The sequence below is a fragment of the Geospiza fortis genome, unplaced genomic scaffold (genome assembly GCF_000277835.1).
Source record: "Geospiza fortis unplaced genomic scaffold, GeoFor_1.0 scaffold524, whole genome shotgun sequence".
In the NCBI taxonomy this organism is placed as follows: domain Eukaryota; kingdom Metazoa; phylum Chordata; class Aves; order Passeriformes; family Thraupidae; genus Geospiza; species Geospiza fortis.
This window is the reverse complement of record NW_005054437.1, coordinates 1,714,448-1,731,861: the sequence shown is the minus strand read 5'-3', so window position 1 is coordinate 1,731,861 and position 17,414 is coordinate 1,714,448. Positions and strand designations below refer to the sequence as shown.

Sequence of the window (17,414 nt, the reverse complement as noted above, 5' to 3'; positions counted from 1 at the left end):
CCGCTCGGCTGCCTTTGTGGGCTTCAGTGAGAACTGGGTCAGAGCCCTGTCTGGGGAGAAGCTTGTGGAAAACAAGCAAAAAGCAAACGTAGGTGCTCAGAGCTCGTGTCTGCTTTGTGGCTGAATCACAGCCAGGTCTCCACTCCAGAGGTTTATGTGCTTGGTTTCATGAGTTGCAGTACAGCAGGGAGTCGCAGTTTTGACCAGCTTGGTTGTGCCAGGAAAACACTTTGTAGGTGCAGGCTACACTGGGATGAGAATCCTTTAGCAGCTTTAGTTTGTCTAATCCAGGGAGAGAATTTAAATACAAAAGGGCAGCACCTATTCACATCTTCATAAGTTGTCAAGTGTCTGAAAAACTGTGTAGGCTTAATGCTTTCTAGCCCAGTCCAGCTTCTGAGGGTTGTTAAAGCTGCTTTGCTCTGTGCTGCCTCTGAGATTTTTCTCCTGTGGTGCATTGCAGGAGACATGGCCCATGTCTTCAGGAAATAGAGCAAAACTTCACATCACAGCAAACTTCTCTGAATTACATGTTAACATAAGCTCATTGAAGAGATATCTGTAGAGATTGCTGTATGTGTAGTGATGTCATTCTTAAGAAGTTGCTGAGTAAAAATTGTTGGAAGTGAACACTGGAGAAAAGTACCAAATATGTCTGCTGAACTTTATTCTTCCTGTTGTGGCCACTTCTAGAAACAAGATACCCAGTTAGATGAACTTTCAGTCTGGCTCAGTAAGGCCACTATTTATTTTCTATATCTACCTCAGCTTGTTGATCAAGGGCCTGATCCCCTTTTTGAAGGAGATAACCAGGCACAACTCACAGCAACATGCACTAGTGGGCATGTTCATAACCCTGTCACTTTGGGTGGTGGATGCAGGCACGCAGAGCATATCTAATTCCAGCATCCAAGACCCAAGAAAGTATTTTGCATGTTTTTGCTGACAGTTTTCTAACTAAATAAGTCTAATGTGAATGTGTATTGTGCATGACCTTGTGATCCTGCTTGCTCTTCTATCTCCTTCCTAAGGACTCTTTAGCTGGTTCCATCCTAATTTGTGAAGGGAGTAGAGATTTCAAAGATAATCCAAATTCTGCAGATATAATGAAATTTAGAGCTGGTGAGAAGACATTTCCCTCTAATGGGCACTAATCTCAGAACTTACTCAGACACGAAAAATCATAGAGAGAAGATGTTAGAAAAAAACTCATGGGAAAAGCCTCCCGGGCTCAGCAAACATACCAAGGATACCATGTTTCATTAGATCTTCTGCTTTTTTTCCTTATTTGTGTTATTTCCCTGAACCTCTGCTTATCCCAGGTCAAGTCTCAAATGGAAGCAGAATCTCAGAAAAAACAGGGAGAAGTTTTTTTTTTGGACTGGTATTGCAATAGATCTTAAGGTGCCCAGAGATCAGGTTCCCCTTGTTCTTGGGTGCTTTGCATCTCATACACAGTAAGAGATAATCCCTGGTCTGAAAGGTTTAAAACATCAAATGCAGGGTGAGGAGTGAAACTGGATCACTGGCTCACACTCCTGATGTGCATCCAGTTCTAGCTGCCCTTCTAAGAACTCCTCAAAATCTTGTCCAGGTTGTAATTGAGCTTATGATGATCCTGGTGATACTTTCATCAAGTTAATGTTTGAAAAATTGTGTGCTGAGTATTTGCCTGCATGTCTAAATCAAAAATGATTACCCAACTACATCCTTCTGCTTCACATCACTTTTATTAGATGATAAATAGTCCACTTTTATCTTCTGTGGAGTGGGAAAGGAAGGGAGGTGGCAGGTTTGAGAAGATATATTTGTGTTTTAAACTGTATGGGTATTTTAGCTATTGTCTACTATGTTGGTCTGTTGCTAAAGGACAAGAAACTTCACTCCTGTTCCCAAATGTTGCATGACTTGGAGATGAGATCACACTGTGTGAGAGTCATTTGCTGATACACCACCTTTGTTTAAATTCCTAGCATGTTATGTTTCCTAACAAAAAAAAAAAAATGCATCTGAAAGAGCTACTGGTGGCCCAGAGTGATTGTAAATGTTGAGTTTGTCTCAATGCAAGTTTGAAAACTGGGCCAAAATTCCTCGAATTTAAAGTTTTGCTACAGTTTCAGGCCTGATAAGGACTTTGTGGGTCCCTAAACGATAAAATTTTCTAGTACCTGAAATACTAACCCCAGTCACATAAGCACATATCAAAATTTGAATTAGTTTTAGCCAAGACTGCTGAAGTGCTTTTTATGCTTTCTGAGTCAAGCCCTTGCAAGATGCTCCAAAGTGAGATCCATAAAACAGCAATTTTGAAGTATAAAAAGAGAGGAAAAAGACCAAAACCTGCTTTTGTGAAGCACCAGTATATTTTAAGAGATATGCAGTGAGGAAGACTAGACTGAGATCCTTTTCCTAAAGGATATGCTGGCTCTGTAGAGGAAAGAAGGAAAAACTTCATGCCCGGATGATATGAACGATTGTGGGTTTTTTTGCCATTATTTGAATCTTCAGTTTCAAGCAATCAGGATAGCTGATACTTTCTGTGACACATCTCATCTCATCATACACTTTATTTTCTTTGTGTCAAAGATTTCCACAGGAAATCTCCAACCAAAATGTAATATTAGGTGTGATTCTTCCCTCGTTTCCACTGCACTAACACTGCTTGAGTGGCAGAGCTAAACCTATTTTTTGTTAAAATCTCGGACTGTCAAGAACTGGCCCTTCTGCCAGAGTGGAGCGGGAAGCAGTTTGGAGAAGTCTGCATGCATATTTTCATAAGAGATGTCACGCTCAGGGGGAAGTTTGGATCCACAGGATATGGAGGCAAGGCAGTCCACTTCCCCCATGGCAAAGCTTCTCTTTTTTCAGAAAGTGTTCCTCCCCTGTGTCCTGGCAGGACTTGGATCATGCTCAAATTCCATCCTGTCCCTCTGCTTCCTGCCCTTTCACCCATCACCAGAGTGATAAAACACCCGTCCAAAGGCACTGTGGAACGGATTGCTCTGTTATATTTTCAGAAATTAAAAGTAACGTTGCAAGAGCTGGTTCTGTGGGAAGTTCAAAGGGACCATACTGGTGTGAGCTGCCCAGCATGTCAGGACTTTTGGTGTCTGAAATCTTTTATGATTTGATGAAAATTCCAGCCTCAATGCTTAGATTTTGATTTTGCATACACTGCTGTTTAGCAACATGAGAAATGGTCAGAATGATCGTGTTTGCACTGACAAAAATGTCCCTCAAGGAACGGATCCTTCAGATTTGAGGTTTTGGATTGATAGGCTCAAGCTGAGAAGTTGGACTGCTGGCTTGATGGAAGCAGAGGACACTGTCCCTAGGAACAGATCACCACTCAGATACAAAAGAAGCATCTCACTTTGAATAGCTGTCTCTTGAAGTTCACTGTATCGGTCTGGACAACCTGCTCTAGGTGAGTCTGCTTGAGCAGGGCAGATTGATGCCCTCAAAAGGTGCCTCTCCACCTCAACCATGCTTGATTTAGCCCCTTAGCATGGAGTGTATTTCTTAATCTGCAGAGAGTTAATCTGCCTATTGGAAGCAGTGTATCTCCAAGAGTACCACAGAACTACCTTTTCTTAACCTTTTTATGTTCTGCCTACCTAATTTGTATGTAGTTTCCATGTTTTCTCATGCTACACTTCAGTTCTAGACCAGGCAGCTAAGCAGAGTTAGGAGGTGATGTCCTGCAAACATATCTGGCAGCCACCCCTTCCAGGTCATGCCTTTGGAGCAGCTCCCGCCTGTTTCTCAGTGCCATCCTGTCTGTGGCCCTGGTCAGGCTCAGCATGCCAAAGGAGACAAAGCCTCCTCCTTCATAGCTGGGGCATAGCTCAGCCACATTCTTCAATGGCTGTTTTTCCCCAGTGACCTTACTCTACAGCTCTGGTGGTCAGTTGACTATTATGCTGCGAGCTTGCCCGCATTCCTCCACCCACTCAGGCAAGCTCAGCTCTCTGGGAAGGGGCGGTGAGGCAGGGAGGAATCTGACCGTCTGGAGACTTATTCAAAGGAAACAGAAATTTCAGGCCTCTGGGGCTGTTTTGCCCATCACTTCTCCAGCAACAGGGAGGTTGGAGTAGCTGTGTGAAGAGGCTGTGACCACTGTGGTTGCCACACACCCTGCAGTGACAGGCATTCCCGTGGCAAGCCAGCAGGCTCCACTTGTTGCCACACTACTTGGCCCTTTCCTCACGCTGAGAGGAAACACCAAGGAAAACAGCCTGGAGAAACCTTCTCAGAGCAGTTGCCACTTGTCATGTTTGTGGGAGCCTTGCAGTAACAGGTTTGGGTGCCCAGCTCCTCTGCTTCGAAGGCTGTGAGGATTGCTAAGCTGAGGATCTTTAAACACAGTAAACCATGCAGCTTGTCCGTTTTGAGAACCTTTTAATTTTGACCACTTAATGTGCAACTTCTAAAATAACAGTTTCAATTTCTTATGTATGTGTGTGAGAGAGAAAGAGAGACTAGACATGAGCTAGATAGGGAGTTGCAACGCAGATGGTTTTTCGACTCTGGAGCCAACTCAGACAGATTACAGTGGGAGAAAGGTTTGTACAGTAAGAGGAGAAGGTTAGAATCCTGCTAGTTTATTACTGCCGTGGTTAGATTAGAAATGTTAAGGATTTGTGAAGAAGTGACTGTCAGGAAAATTTATGATTCTCATCGCTCACTCAGCCACTCTGCACATCCTGTATATTTTCTGACATACTTCCAACAGCATAAATATTAATAGAGTAATACCGACATTTAGGCCTGATCCAAGTCTCATTAAATTCAGTGGAAATGCTCCCATTGTCTTCAGTGGAAGATGGATCATGGTCTTGAAAAGGAACAGAGGAGGTGAAAATACCAAGTGGGGCTTCGTGGGGCTAAATAATGTTGTTATTAAATCAGAACTCCTGGGCTTCCTGACTGAGCATTTCGCTCTGTGACCTTTAACGTTAAATTATTGCCAAAACAGGAAGAAGAAATTAAGGCTTGATAAGGGTTGAGATGGTCACAGATTTTACCAGCCTCACTGATGGAATGTGACAATTTCTTCAATGGGAATGAGTTGGGCATGAATTGTTCATCAGTCATTTTGATTTATTCAACCTTTCAGCCCCAGAGTTTGCAGCAGCAGGGATTACTAGAAACTCAGCAAAAGAAATTCTTTCTCCCCCTTAGTTTATAACCTCTGCAGGTGCATGAAGAGTTACAGAGAGAGGATTAGGTATTACAAAATGGCTCCATTTACTTCATTGACGAGATAGCCCAGAATTGGCTGTGTGGATTCCATGTGAGAATCTATTGCAAAAGCTTTTTTGGCATTGAAATCTCTCTCTCCTTTTCTAGATCAAAATCTTCCCCCCAAACCTTTCTGCAGAGCAATTAGTTACAGCTGTGTTTTGCAAAGCCACCTAGGGAATTTGGATGTCTAGTTCCCATAAAGTTTTATGTGAATTAGGTTTCCAAGCAGCTTTGAAAGTTCGGCTGAGTTAGGACTGGAACCTCTTGGTTTTGATACATTTCTGTACATGGAACCCCGACATCTCTGGATGACAAAACAAAGGATATTTTGAGTTTTTGTCATCACCTTCAGAGCACAGACCTCAGTGAAAGAGCTGCACTGGAACTTGCAGGACCTGAAAAAGCTGTACTTTCTGGCAAAAGAAGCGGAAGTAATTTTTCCAGAGTTTTTCATGATTGTTAAGACCAGATTTTCAAGAGAGTCCATCTTTGAAACAAAATACATGCCAGGTTTCCAAAGGATCCTTTTATGAAACCACAAATGTTGCATCTCAGTGCACTGAGTTCTCCTGAAAATCTGGTCAAGGATGAAGGGATGCAGAAGACTCTGTACTCGGGAGTACCTGGCAAGTTTCAGGCCAGAACAAGCTGTAGGGTACATTTTCCTGGAGAGCTTATCAGTGAATGTGTGAACTTTGCCAACTGTGGCCACCCCCAGAATTTCCAGTTCTTCCTCTTGTCAATTAGGAGGTTCCTGTCTGATCTGTGAAGTACAAGCACAGGCAGACAGCCTGTCACATCTACTGTTTGAAGAAAAAATATACAGGAAGTAACAAATGGAAATCCAAGTGAAGCAGCTCAAAAACTGCAAGGGCGAAAGTTTGGCTTGCACTATGTGCCACATGACATTCTCCTTGCTACCAACACCTACAGAGGTGATACCTTCTTTATCACCAAATTATGGCTTAAGAGGACAGAGAGGTGGGGAGAAGGGAAAGAAGAGAGAAGCCAACTAGCTGGTGCAGAAGCCTCATGGGAAGAGATTGGTTATTTAAGCTGCAGACTTCTCAGAAAAGGAACACTTCAGAAATATTTCCTGTAGCTACACCAGGGGTCTACAGATCTTAGCCAACAATCTGGAGCCACACTGGTAAACAAACATGTACTAAAAAAAAAAACCAACCCAACATATTTTGAGAAATAGGTCCAAGGCAACTTGGATGACTAGCTTTCCAGTGCTAGTACTCAGTGGCCACAGAGCAATAAACCAAAAAGATTCCCCTCTTAGTTAAAAACAGAAGCAGCTGTTTATGATCAGTCATGTTTGGAGCCTCCAACACTGTAAAACTAAACCTGCAGTGACCTGAGTGAATGTAAAGATTTTATGGGGCCACAAAGTATATGATGTTTGCAGTGGTGTAATAGAGAGGAAAAGCCAAACTGGAGGATTTGAGCCAGTCTCCCCACATCTTCTGTTTAAAAGTTAAAGTGCACATTAGCTCTCAAAGAACAGGAACAAAATGCTGCATTTTTTTAACTCATTCCCACTGTTTGCAATACTTGTCTTTCAGGCTTTTTACTTTGCTGTATCTCTACCCCCTGAGCCCTGGAGAAGTCATGGAGTTCCTTGGATGCCGTGAAATCAGCAGGTATTGAAGGAAACGGTGTTGGGTACTCAGGGGTGGCTTTCTGTTCAGGCATGACCTGAGTAAAACGATTTTATGGTGCTGGTCTGTCAGATGGAGTACACCAGGATAAGCAGAAGACTTGGACTTCCATTCTTGTCATTCTTGATGACACCAAGCTATCATCTACTGATACTTTAGAGGTAAGGGATGCTCTCCAGAGGCACCTTAAGAGATTAGAGACATGGGCTTGCATGAACCTCATGAAGTTCAGCAAGGCCAAGTGTGAGATTCTGCATCTGGACCAAGGCAATCCCAGACAATGCCTCAACCGGGCAATGAGTGGATTGTGAGCAGCCGTGCAGAGAAGAACTTGGAGATGCTGGTGGATGAAAAACTGGCCATGAGCTGGCCATGTGCACTTCCAGCCAAGAAAGCATCCTGGGCTACATTAAAAGAATTGTGGCCAGCAGGTCAGGGGAGGTTATTGCCCTCTCTGCTCTGCTCTCTGAGTCACCACCCAAAGTATTGTGTTCAGTTCTTGGGTCCCCGGTGTGAGAAAGACATGGATGGACGTGCTGGAGTGAGTCCAGAGGAGGCAATGAAGATGACCAGAGTGCTGTAGCCCCTCTCCTCTGATGACAGGTTGAGGGAGTTGGAGTTATTTAGCCTGGAGAAGGAAAGATAAGCCTCTGGGGAAATTTGATAGCAACCTTCCAATACCAAAAGGAGATCTACAGGAAAGATGGGGAATTCTCAATGAGGAACATTATGAGGAGTGAAGGTTTTAAACTGAAAGAGGATAGATTTAAGTCAGATATTAGGAAGAAATTCTTTACAATGAGGGTGGTGAGGCACAGGAACAGGTTGCCCAGAGAAGCTGCGGATGCCCCATCCCTGGAAGTGTTGAAGGCCAAACTGGACAGGACTTACAGCAACCTGGCTTAGTGGAAGGTGTCCTTGTTTGTGGCAGAGGGTTTGGAACTAGATGGTATTTAAGTTCCCTAATCCAAACAGTTCCATGATTTTTATGGCCTTCACATAAATAATTATGGTTGGATGCTGTTGGCCAAATCCTATTTTGATCACTTGTGTTATCAAACATTGTCTTACCCTTTGGCTCTGAAGAATGTCTTTTTTGTTCCCTGGTAATTTTATTTTTTTTCTAAATTCAATTTTTTTTTCCAAAACATTTTCAGAAAGTTGTTTTTTCTGTTTTGTTTTGTTTTATTTTTTTTCTCTGGAGTGCTGCTTAATGTGATCTGGATGTTGTCAGGTGGGTTCAAGTGAGCCTTGTGAGCCTTGACCTACCACAGGAAAAAAGATAAGTGTGTCTTAGGTAAACACACGTGTCTAGCTGAGGGACATCGTGCTTGGTGGCTTTTTATTCAGTTTTCCACAACTAGGAAAAGCCCTTTAATCCTTAGAAAGCTAGGGTGGAGAAAAATAAGTGGAGTGGTGTAAGGAAAAGGTGTTCACTTCATGAAGGTGAAGCTCAGTACAGCCCAGCAGAGGTGAGCTATGGCTTCATTTGCCATGCAGCCCTTTTCCTCTGCATGAAATAAGAATTCCCTCTCTCCATCCCCCATTGCATTGTTTCCTCTCTTCTCTTTTTTTTTTCCTCTTCCTGTCAAATATTTAAGCAGATATTTCCTTTTTGGTGGTGTGCCAGGGAGCATTCCAGTTCTGCCCCCTTTGAAAATAAAAAGGCTGACCCCCATTTCCATAACCAAGGAAGGGACAGGTAGCCTTTGTTTGTGTTCCAGAGCATGACTGTTTTTCTTAGATTTGCACCAAAAGAAGAGAAATGATGCTGTTATTCAGAGGAGGAATTGGTCAGTGACCCCAGCAAATGCAGTAGCCACAGCAGCAAAATGGGTGGTATGGCCTGAACGCTTTTTGGTGATGAACCTTTGGCTTTGGCCAATTCCTTTCCTCTCCTCTCTTTTCTCTCTCTCTCTCCAATATTTCCCCATTTTCTTGTGTTTAAGACACGTCAAACCCTGGAATAGCCCTCACAGGCATTAGTCACCAGTGATTAAAATAGCCACTAAGCAGGCAAGAGCCTGCAATGATTTGTGCTAAATTGGGTGTATCACTGTTTGTAGCAAGGGTTGCTAATTTGCAAACCTCCCTTGTTATTGTCGTTGTTTTTATTAATAACGCCAAGGGGCTCCAGCTGACATTAAAATTCCATTTCATCCTCTGCTGTACAACGGTGGGGAATAGAAGAGTTTGTCACCTCCATGGGCACTGTAAAAATCAGGAGAAATTAAGGTCTGTCTGGTCCATACAGTTGAAGAATAGATGTCCAGTTGGAAGAGAGGGAGAGGGAAATGGCAGACCTGGGAATTGGGCTTAGGTCCCCCTGGCTTTGAGCAGTTTCTCAGCTGGGTGATTGCTCACTGGCTCTCTGCTGGCAGCAGGGGACTTGGTGGCCTGGTGGTGCAGACAGAGCAGCTGCCAGAAGTGGGTGCTGTGCTGGGAGTGAAGGGGGTACTTCTGGGAAGCCACAGAGTATGCAAAGATGGAAAGAATTCAAAAACACCAAGCAAAAAGGCCACTTTATTGGGGATTTGTGAAATAAACTAATTTGAAAGGCTGGAAGTTTCACCTTGGTCCAGAGAAATATATCCAAAACTGCCATTGCAGTTGTATACTTACCTTTTCTTACTTACAGAATGACAATGGTATGCAACCTCACAGGGACTGTGTGTGGTTTAAGGCTCCAATTAGATATGTGTGCATGACCTTGGACTGCTCCCGGTGACCTGAGTGCAAAGGATGACTGCTGTGATATAGTGACTGAACTTACTGATGTATTCATTAAATACATCAGGCTCCCCTCTAGTCAAAAGTATTGTTAGTGGTTCAGAATTTTACTTCTAGCACCTAGAGGAAGCTGTAAGGATTTACCCCAGTTTGGAGCCCTTTAACTTCAACAGCAAAAAAACCCAGCTCTGTGGTTTTTATTGCTCGAAGTCTTGAGTTCTCTCCCTGCCAATGGCTCATGGATAATACATGTCTTTGATGCAGAACAGAAATTGGAAATCTTGTAAGAACAACTTGGGTCAGGCTGTGAGTATATCAGAAGGGGTTTTCCCTCTGCGTATCTGCTTCCAGCTGAAAAGAAGTAACAAAGAATGTGTTTAAAATCAATGGAATTAGACAAACTTCTTTGACACATAATAAAGGTCTGGATTTTTGGAGATTTCAAGTGAAGTTTTGGCTATGATTTTGTTTTGTCTGCGGTAATCACATATCTCTAACTGTATGATAAACTACAAGATCTAAGCAGGATTGCTAGAGATCTGTGTTGCTCTGCAGCAAGCAACACTCCAGCTGCCCACACTGACAGTAACAGTGGTGGCTTTGCAGACAGGGCACATTCTAAGTATTGGTTGTCAACTTGTGTGTTAATGTGTGGCGAGTTAAGCAGAGAAATCAACCTGCAGTCAGTTTTAGTACAGCAGTACATAATTTGAGGCAGCTGTCACCAGATTAAAATCGTGAACATTTTTGCTCCCAGTGAAGGGGATCCCTGGTTTGGGAAAGCTGCTAATGAAGCATTGAATGCTGTGATGTGATTAGTCTCCTTGCCATTGACAAGGCTTGAGCACTGAACTTCAAGTAAAGTGTGTTTTTGGAGTGAGGGGAGAGTGTGTGGGAAATGTTGTACCAAGCCATGAGTGTGGAAAGCCAAGGAAGTTGAGTGATGAGGTTTAGGAAGGCTTCAAAGTGGCTGTGGATGGATGTGCAGCGGAAGGATGAAGTGAGGGTGAGCTGTGAAAATTACTCTCAAACATCTCTTGTCTGCAGCCAATTTATTTTGGTTTTCCTGAGAAAATGTCGTGGAGATAGAGAAAGGACATTTGGCTGCTGGATTCTCCAGCAAGGAAGTGTGGTGGTTTGGGTTTGGTAACTCCAGGGAGCCAGAGGTGAAAGTGGAACTGCTGGGGCTGGCTTGTCCAGCTGCAGGATCTGGAGGGATAGTTCTTTCCAAGGCACTACCCTGATGCACTGACACTCTTGCCAGGTTGTGCTGTTGTACCTTGGACTGTCCCTTTGGAGTTTTCTCCTGCTTGGTGGTTTTACCTCTCACTTGATTACTGAGAGGAAAGGATGCAGCAAAAGCAAAACTACCTTTCATTTCTAGTTCCAAAGAGACAACCTCAAAATATTCTGAGAATCCGCCTTGGAGGAAGGAACTCTCTAAACCTCCTATTAAGATACCACCACAGCACCTCATTTTAGCAAGGTAAGAACTCTCCTTAGATCCTTCCCAAGCCATGTCTGAGCTACAGGCTCTCTTTCGTGGGTGTGCTAGATGGAGGGCAGAGAGGAAAAAGAAAAACCCAGTCCAACTCATTTTCCAAATGCTGTTCAGTCTGCACTGATTATATAATGTGATTGATAAAGTTGAGGAGTGAGCTGAGGTCAGAGCCCCAGGATGCCAGCTTCTTCCATGAAGGAGCTTTTTGTGTGTATGTGCATGGCGGACGAAGGTTGTGTTTGTTTCTTGAAAATCCCTCAGACACTCTCCAAAGAATTCCAAATTTAAAGCAGTGTAAAATGCTCCATCAAACATGTTTTACAGTCTTGACATTGCTGCCTGTGAAATCTACCCTAGTGACTGTTTCTGAGACTTTTTGAATAATCTCCTGATTGTGCTTTACTTACTGTTGGGCAGAGTCATTGTGGAAAACAGGGCAGTTGTTTTATAGTCCTGTCTGGATGGGGAAACCTTGGAGGAAGACTGTTTCACCAAAGGTCACTCAAGACATGTAAAATATATTCTGCCTCCAAAAATAAACAAGATAGATACATATGGCTGGGCTAGGGGATGAAGCAGGAGTAAATGAGGCCTCTGGGGTTGAGGGCTTGCTTTCAAATTGAGCAGAGACCACAGTGTGGTGGTCACATAGAGATGTTTTTCTGAAGCTTTTCTTGTTTCTCCATAGTGCCCAGGAGTGGGACCAGTCACGGTGGAAGATCTCCCACAAGGGAGATTTCTGTAGGTCTGATGGGAAATCACTGAATGCCCTCAGGACTGGTGAGTTCCTAGAGTTGGTAACAATGCTGTTAACTTGCACAGAGCTGCTCCATCCTGGGCCCTTGCCAATTGTCTGCTGTTCATGCAGTAAAGGGGCACTCTGGTGGCTCATTAAGGGCAGCTCTGTTGTATTTCAGACATTTTTTTTTCACCTGTATAGTGTCTTGTATGAAATATCCAAGTCTAGGACTTTCAAATCTGCCCAAAAGACTAGGGAGAAGAACTGCCACTGGTTGATTTGGTCTAGGTGTGGTACTGGCGTAGCAGAGTAGAAATGCACTGCGATAGGACATGATCTCATTATCACTTTGTCCAACAGGAAAATAAACATTTCATCTCTGCCTCACTAATAATTTGTGCATTTGTTCCAGTAATATCTTGACTCTGGCTTAGCCTTTATGTAGTATCATAAACCCATTATTCTGTGACATTTCTTCCTTTCTACAAATAAACAGAATGGAAGAGAGAGGAATAGTGGCAAAGCACTATAATGTTAGGAACAATAAGACTAGATTAGACTTTAAACTGGCAAAATTGCAGCTCAGTCTGAAGGAAGAAGAGTGTAACACTTCACCTGTGGCTGGGACTTGACAGTATTGTGCTCATACAGAGACAGTTCCTGCCTTGAATCTTTTACAGTCCAGAGGGATGACAAGTGATACATGACAAGCAATCCTTCCTTTTCAGAGGAAGAATTTGGGCACACAGGTTAATTGTTTTCCTTTGTAAGTCAGCAGGATCTTAGCTGCAGCCAGGAATAGAGTTTCACTGTAAGTTGTTTGACCAAAGTGTGTGTGGCAGGTCTGTCTCAGTGCCTTGCCCATCCTTCTGCAGTCTGGTCTTCACCTCTAAGATGTGAGTGATCATTGTAAAGTTACCTAAAGTTACGTAAAATGAGGTAACCCAGACTTGAGCCTGGGTTGTACCTGATCTTGTGCATTTCTATTTCTATACTGTCTCTCCTCCCTTTGTGTGTTCAAGCACTGTGGCACTGCAGGCAAAACCAGTGGATGTGCTACAGCTGGCAGCAGATTGTCACTCCAGGGCAGAGACACCCTAAGCCAGCCTCAGCTCTGAGGAACAGGACATGCTCTGGGAAAGCCTGGGAAATACGGATGCAGAAGTGCAGGATGGCTCTCACACTTGGGGCCAATTCAATCCTTCTGTGGTGTGATTGTGGTCAGGTCCTTATGCCAGGGAGCAGGCTCTGAGCAGCACAGCAGCCATCTGAATAGTTTGGGACATTTTCGTGGAGAAGGGTCTGGTGGGAGTAGGGAACTCGGATCTTGTCTTTCAGCATTCATGCTCGCTCCCGGGCTGGCTGGCTTGAGGCTGGAGCCAGACTGCAATTGCCCAAGTTATTTCTGCAATGAGGAATATATGCAGAGTCAAGCAGAAAGCATCTCGGAAGAAATGAATTACCAGCCAAATATAGATTATTTCATTTTGAGGGACGTCATCCAATCTACTCAGCTTCTTAGTCATTCAGCAACTTTTAATGTCTATTAATGTCTATATTTATTATAATCACGCATACTGAAAGCTCAGCCTGAATTACATCTTTATTGCTTGTTCCTGGCATATAATGTTAGACAGGGCAATGCCTTTTCTTTTTTCTTTGAGGCACTGAGTGCACAAACTCCTCATGTATAAGTATTTCCCAACGGATTTAACTCCTTTTTGTGTAGCAATAGGGTCGGAGAGGGTAGAGACACTGAGGTAATTTTCAAAGGAAGCTACATTCTTTTAAATGCATTTCTGGCACTGATTCAGTGAACTATACATGTATTTATTTATGATAGCTTTAATGGGATTTAAGCATGGGCTTGAACTTAAAGGTAAGCTTTGTATTTTGCAGAATATTTGTCCCAATGCCCCATTTAATGATAGAAGAGTCAAATGTCACAGTTGTGCATGCTGCTTGGGCCAAAGTGGCATGGAAGAAAAAGACAGCTAAACTCAACTAATTACAAGCCCTGCATAAGTTCAGCAAAATTCATGGGCTCCATAATAAACTTCTTAGAAACCTTGTTGAAAATTGGTAGTCACCAAGTGATAAAATATGGAAACCTTTTCTCTGATAAAGTTAAAATGTGGTGATTTTTCTTCTGAAATACATTTGCAGAAGCACTGATGAGATAAATGTATTTATGTCGTGAATAAAACGCCTGATGAAAACTAATCCGAGAGACAGAGTAACTGATTGAAGAGGGCCAGGATTGTCAGTGCTTCCCATCTGCTTTGCATCACTGAGCCGGGCAAAACATCAGAGCATATTGGTGAATCTGGCAGACGTCATGTTATTTTTATGTCATCCTTATTCTTCCAGGGCCTCATCCAAGCCTCACTGAAATCCATAGAAATGAGTGGACTTTTCCTTTACATCAGCGAGCTTTGAATTGGCTCCTTCCTCGCTCACTGGTAATGTCAGGAGCCTGTGATGGCTCTTGGAGGCATTTTGACAGAGCAGTTGGGCACAGCCGTGCTTTCCTTTTTAATCCTGCCCTCTGACGATCTTGTTATTGATGTATGGTGATGGCTGGTGTCCCGAGATAAAATGAAATGGGGAGCATAACAAACTGGAAAATGCATACTGATTTAGAAGTGAATGAGACCGTTCCCAGAAGTGCTGAAATTCAATGGGATTTAGAATCCCAAGGACCCTATTATTTTGGAGAATGGACCACATGCTTTCAAGACATTTGGGCAGCTCTGAAAACTTCATCCATCACTTCTATGGAGAGTAGTGTAGACCTTATGTAATATCACAGGCAACAGCCAGAACTGTTGAGAGTAAAACCCACAAAATGGCTTGATCTCCTATTGTTTCTGAAGGTGTGAATTCCTCTTTTCCTGATATTAAGTAACTTTTGGGTGTTGTCCTTTTCTGTTAAAAGAGGAGTCTGCTGTATATTGCAAAAAGATGTTTATAAATTCCCTCACATGCCTGTCAATCCAGACATCCCTCCTTATTCTTGTTATGTTTATTTATATAGGCACATAAAAAACTAAGAATTTTACACTTATTAATCAAGGTGATTCAGCCATGCCTCCCACTGTCTTTCTCTGAATCCAATCTTATTCCAAAATACAGCCCTAAATGTCGCTGGGGTTACTCATAAAACAGTGCTGCTCTGCATGAGTAAGATTATTTGAATCTGGCCTGGAGTAAAGTTACTAATTCTCAGTGAGAAGCAGAGCTAGACAAAGATTGCAAAATATTGTCCACTAATCTGTTCTTGAATTTTTAAACATATTTTTTGGTCTCTGTTCACTCGTGGATCTCTGAGCTAATGAACTTGCTGACAGGAATGTTCACCATAACAACCCATTTACAGCAAATATTGCAAGATCTTTGCACTCTTCCCTTCATTCAAAATAATACCAGTCTCCCTCCCCAAGAAATGACCTTCCTGTTTCAGAGTTTTGTCATTAATTGTGAAGATTCACATTGGTAAGATGTTTTGTTTGTTTTACTAAATCCTCTTCCAGCAAGAAAACAGAATTAAACCAAGTGAAGTGGAATTTAACAAAGAAAGACCTCTGAGCTCCGATGCCAAGAGAAAGGATGGTCCTGAAGCTGGAGCAGCAGGGAGATGTGGAGGTCAGTTCCCAATCCACCGAGGGCTTCTCTGCTCTCTGCCTTGCAGCACACTGAAATGTGAGCAGCTTCCAGGACCTCAGATACGCTGGGGTGTGCACGAGGGATGCATAATACTGACAAATCATCCGCTTGTGACCCATCTATAAAAAAAAAAGGTGTAGAAATGATTTAGTTACAAGTTCTTTACCTAAAGATGTCCTTTCATCTGCTGGTGGATATGTTCTTTGAGGAGATTATTCATGGAGCAAGGTTCTAAAATAAAAATTGAGGAGGATGGAGCAAAGCTGGGCTTTGGTGAATACATCTAAACCCTAGACACATTGCAAATAAACTGAGCTTGTTCCCAGGCAACTCCCAAGTAGAAAATAGGCACAACTGTTCTGAACGATTTTCTCTACGATTTGTTTACCTAGCTGTAGGGTCTTCTTCAGAGGCAGGCAAAATCAAGGCAGAGACAGTTATTGACCTCAGCTTGCTTTAAATCTGGCTTGTAATGAGAGCTATACCCACACCAAGTTTCAAATTCCAAGCAGCTTGATGTGGCCTTTTACAGAGAAAAAAATGGTTAGAATTTTTATTACAATAAGAAAATGCAATTTTTCATTCTCTCCTCATTTCAGAAGGTCTGAAGGGATTTTACTCAACTTCCTCTTCTACCTTCAGGCAGAGACCAAATCTGAGAAATTGCAGCCCAATTTTGGAAAGTTCTCAGGATGTGAAAATCAGGGGCTCATGATGGGAATTTGCTGTTCAATACACTTTGTTGTCATGAGTGCTTCTGGGAATCTGCTGCACACCAGGTGCCCCCTTCACCCTCACTTTGCTTTTTTTTATATCCTTCCACCATCTGATCAGAATGATTTAAAAACAAAAATGTGTCTGATCAGAACAGTAGGAGGTTTTGCCCTGCTGGGACCAGGATGGCTAGAAGGTAGTCAAGATCTGGCCTTGCAGAGGCTGGGAATTATCTAGCATCTTCTAGAGTGTGACATCCAGCAGAAAAATGTAAATCTTTTCACTGCCTGAAACTCGGCAAGGTCAAATGCAGTCCTGCTGTTACTCTGGCACTGAATTTAGCAGCCCCGGACAAAACTGCAGGGGAGGCTCAGGGAGGAGGAGAGAAATGACAGCTAAATTCAGGAGTTCTTCCTTTAGGCAAAGTCCTGAAACTATTGTCCAGGCTTTTGATGATGCAAGGCGTAATAGAGTTAATATTGATCTGCTTTTGCAATGCTCAGTGTTTAGAAGAGTGTGGTGTGCCCTTATCAAGAGCAAATGTGAGTCTCGTAAATATCTGAATGCAGCTGGTATTATTTTCAATCCCAGTTTAGGTACCCTTGTTAGACATTTTGGCAAAATTCATGAGTAGTATGGAAAAGAGTCCATAGGACTGGAAATTTTTGCTGCGAATTCTCTGTTGTTACATCCACCAGTTTGGAAAAGTCAGCGCAAAGGCACAATCCTTAAAATAAATAAAAAAAAAAGTCTCATAGCTGCCGGCAGGCACTGGAGCTCCCCAGCAGAGGCTGCCTGGGAGCAGCACAAACTCTGCACAGCTCCTCAGCCCCAGTAAACAGCAGCTTGGTGTTCTCCCTCCCTGGGAGAGATGTGCTCTTTGCCATCGGTGTGGGTTGCTGATGCTTCGATCTCTTCCCTGGCTATAGACACCTACTCCTAATTTGCAATCCTGCACTACTCCAGGAAGAGCTGGAGGAGACAGAAGGTGTGAATGGACAGCCAAGACCGAGCAGAGCCAAGGGACTGGCTTGGCTCTGGAAGGCAAAATGCAAGCTGAGCCATTGGAGCCGGCTGTACACAGATGAGAAGGAAAATGCACAAAGTGATAAATAACTTTGCTTAGGCTGCCAGGAAGGGCTGCCAGAAC

General features: G+C 43.1%; 2 long non-coding RNA genes across 2 annotated transcripts in view; both read left to right on the top strand.

Moving 5' to 3' along the window:
• LOC115948589 overlaps positions 1-7,063 on the top strand; it is a 53,622-nt gene extending 46,559 nt beyond the window's left edge. Inside the window, exons 2-3 of the long non-coding RNA XR_004082395.1 lie at positions 6,819-6,896; positions 6,987-7,063. This is a non-coding gene — a long non-coding RNA (uncharacterized LOC115948589). The remainder of the gene's footprint in view (positions 1-6,818; positions 6,897-6,986) is intronic.
• A 4,009-nt stretch (positions 7,064-11,072) lies between these two features.
• Positions 11,073-15,616, top strand: LOC115948590. The gene is made up of 3 exons (XR_004082398.1): positions 11,073-11,130; positions 11,834-11,925; positions 15,418-15,616. It is a non-coding gene; the product is annotated as an uncharacterized LOC115948590 (long non-coding RNA).
• The last annotated feature ends 1,798 nt before the right edge of the window (positions 15,617-17,414 follow it).